Source organism: Hordeum vulgare, chromosome 7H (assembly GCF_904849725.1).
Source record: "Hordeum vulgare subsp. vulgare chromosome 7H, MorexV3_pseudomolecules_assembly, whole genome shotgun sequence".
NCBI classification, from domain to species: domain Eukaryota; kingdom Viridiplantae; phylum Streptophyta; class Magnoliopsida; order Poales; family Poaceae; genus Hordeum; species Hordeum vulgare.
The window spans coordinates 22,086,051-22,089,367 of NC_058524.1; the positions used below are offsets into that span (position 1 = coordinate 22,086,051).

The 3,317-nt window shown below is 45.3% G+C and overlaps 1 pseudogene; it reads left to right on the forward strand.

Annotated features, from left to right (window-relative positions):
• The first annotated feature begins 1,030 nt into the window (after positions 1 to 1,030).
• Positions 1,031 to 3,095, forward strand: LOC123408066 (annotated as a pseudogene).
• The last annotated feature ends 222 nt before the right edge of the window (positions 3,096 to 3,317 follow it).

Here is a 3,317-nt window from a genome sequence, read left to right on the forward strand (position 1 = left end):
CGAGTCTTCAATCCAACCTAAGTATCCCTTGCCCTATGTCGCCTATTCTTAAGCTAACTTTTCTATTCACCTTCCATTATTTTTACTCTAGGAGTTGGTGTATTAGAGAAATGCGTTGAAATAACTCGTGAACCAATTGGAGAGAATGCACTCGCTTTGTTGTCATATATATAAAAATATTCAGTCCTATATCAGTGGATGAGACAGTAATATTTATGGAAGTTCTTCATAAATAATGGCCGTTCTTCATAAATAATGATCCTCCTATATGGTGCATGTAATGTGTTTTTATTCAAGTTGGTCCTCATGATTGTTACAAATATCAGAGAGCCAATACTTTTTGTTCTTTTCCTGTTCACTAATACGTGAATGTAATGCAATCTAAAATATCAAAAATGGTTTTCTATCTAATAAAGAACAGCCTTTTTAAAACTTAGGTAAAGGAGGTAATCCCTAATTTTGGTGTATACGAACTTCATGGATGAAATGCACCTAGCGTAATGTACTATCTAACTTCCAAGGATTAACTTGTTCTATCCCTACAACAGATTAATCATTGGAAGTTAGATCTCCACAACCTTATCCTATATACCTAAGAGATTCATTCTCACTAACCTATTTATCTTAACATGCAACCTATGGACATCACCACGCAATCCCATGCATGTATTACTTCATTTTCCTAGACATACACCCGTTATTGATCTAGCCAGGTAAGCAAAACAGAACATCCACATGCGCGTCACTCGTCCAGTATATATGGACCGTCCATTCCTCTTTCGAACCGTACATTAGCGATTGAGCCCTCTCTTTGATACATCTCCCCTAATAATAAACCACGGATCGCTTCTGCCGTACGTCGTCGGCGATTTTGCACAAAAGCCCCTCCGTTTTCGACGATTCAACCCGCAGTCCTTCTGTAAGTCAAGTCGAACCGTTATTTTAAGTTTTGCAAAAAACACCCTATATTTTATCAAAACTAACTCCTCCCTCCTTCCCCCCCTCTCTCCCCACAACCCCCACCCCGCAAATGGCGACGCCGCCGGCTCCGACGGGCGCAGAGGGACCTCCGCCCTCCCGTGTTCCCGGCGGCTGTTGGCCACAGCCCCCGCGGGCCGCCGCGCCCACCACACGCGGCTCCCGGGCCACCAAACCACCCCCGCCGGCAATGGTGACGCACGCCGCCCTCGACCTGGATCTGAAGACCCCAGCCACCGTCGCCTCCCGGATCCGTCGCCTCCTCCCCAACAACCGTCGCCTCCCGCCGCCGCCTCCTCCGCAACCACCTTCGCCTCCCGGGTCCGCCGCCTCCTCCCCAACCACCTTCGACTCCCAGATCCGCCGCCACCAGCTCGCCCTCAAGGAGCTGACACCCGTCAAGGAGCGGTCCTCGCCGGCCACAACTCGGTGTCCGTCGAGGAGAGCACCAGCCGGAGCTTCATCGCCGACCAGGGTGACCCTCTTCCTCCTCCCACCGAGATCTCCCCCATACTACTGCAGGTCAACTACGCCTCCACATGACCTTCAATGGTAGAAGGTGGAGGCCAAGGAGGAGAGGATCATGGTTTCCGTGCGGGTGCGGCCCCTAAATGGCAGGGAGTCCGGCGACAGCTCCAACCGGGAGTGCATCAGCCCCACCACCGTCATGTTCCGGAGTACCGTCCCTGACCGCGCCATGTTCCCCACCGCCTACACCTATGGTAAGCAGAAGCACCGGCAGAGCTCAATTTTGCAAATAATGCATGGCAATGTTGGCCACAATTGCTATTCTTGATGTTGAAACCTCGCAGGGATTTCATTCGGCAGTCGATTTCTCAGTTTGTTCTTCTTTCGTGTCCTTTTCAGACAGGGTGTTTGGCCCCAATTGCTCTACCAGACAGGTCTACGAGGAAGGAGCAAAAGAAGTTGCTCTATCAGTTGTCAGTGGAATCAACTGTATGTACAAAACAAACGATGCAACTCCGTTACGTCACTAATTTGGTCTTTGGATGAACTGATGTTGACCAACTAACATTTGCACATGAATCTCTTATCGACAGCAAGCATATTTGAGTAAGGGCAAACAAGCAGCGGAAAGACTTACACAATGACTGGAATTACTGAGTACAGTGTTATGGACATTTATGACTACATGGAGAAGGTGTGCGTGTGCGTATGCGTGGCACGGATGATGTTATACTTCACTTCGCGAGATGATATTTGCCTCATTGTTTGTCATTGCTACAGCACCCTGAAAGAGAATTCATGCTGAAATTCTCAGCAATAGAGATATATAATGAAGCTGTGAGGGATCTTCTGAGCCATGATACGACACCTCTTAGACTGCTTGACGATCCTGAGGTACTCCATTCTCCTTTGCTTAAGCTTACTATAACTATTTTTACCCAACCCTAGGCTGATCTCCCACTTCATCATTTGAATTCAAACAGAAAGGGACTACTGTTGAAAAGCTTACCGAGGAAACATTGAGGAACAAGGACCATCTCAGGGATCTTCTTGGAATGTGTGAAGGTGCGGGCAAAAATTCTAGAAACAAAACATGCACCATGTTTGTTCTTTTAATCATTTGCTTAATTTGGTATGTACTGCAGCTCAAAGAGAGATTGGAGAAACGGCTTTGAACAAAGCGAGTTCTAGGTCCCACCAAATACTCAGGCTGGTTGGTGGCTCTCTTATATATTTATTTTACACTACACTTGTTGACCCACCCGCAAAAAAAAAAGATGATTTTGTTGACAAGTTTTTGTTACATTCGGACAATCGAAAGTTCTGTTAAACAGTATTTAGGAAGAAGCAAATCGAGCACCCTGGTGTCTTGTGTGGTACGGAATGTCTTTCTATATTCATCATTATTTGGTACTAGCATGTTTCCATCATCTCTGAGGTTATTCTTCTGGACAAAACTTTGTTGACCTAGCTGGAAGTGAGCGAGCATCTAAGACTGCTTCAGCTGGTATGAGGTTAAAAGAAGGTAGTCATATTAATCGAAGTCTGCTAACACTCGGAAAGGTTGTTCGCCAACTCAGGTTTGTTTGGTTTGTTTTCTTCTTGCAAGAACTTGTAATCCCAGTGGTTTAGTTCTTATGTAAATAGAGTCCGGTCATCAAAATTATCAGACTTTGCACATATATTTCCTCTTTCTTTTGTATTCACTAGATAAAGTTAGTTTGAATTCCATTTTCTGTTACAGTTTGACGTTTCTCCTTTCTGCTCATTTTGTCTGCTCTTTGAAAGATGACCATTACAGCTGTTTGCACATATATTCCTTCTTTCTTTTGTATTCACTGTATACCTTTTCTCGACAAAGGGTAATAAAT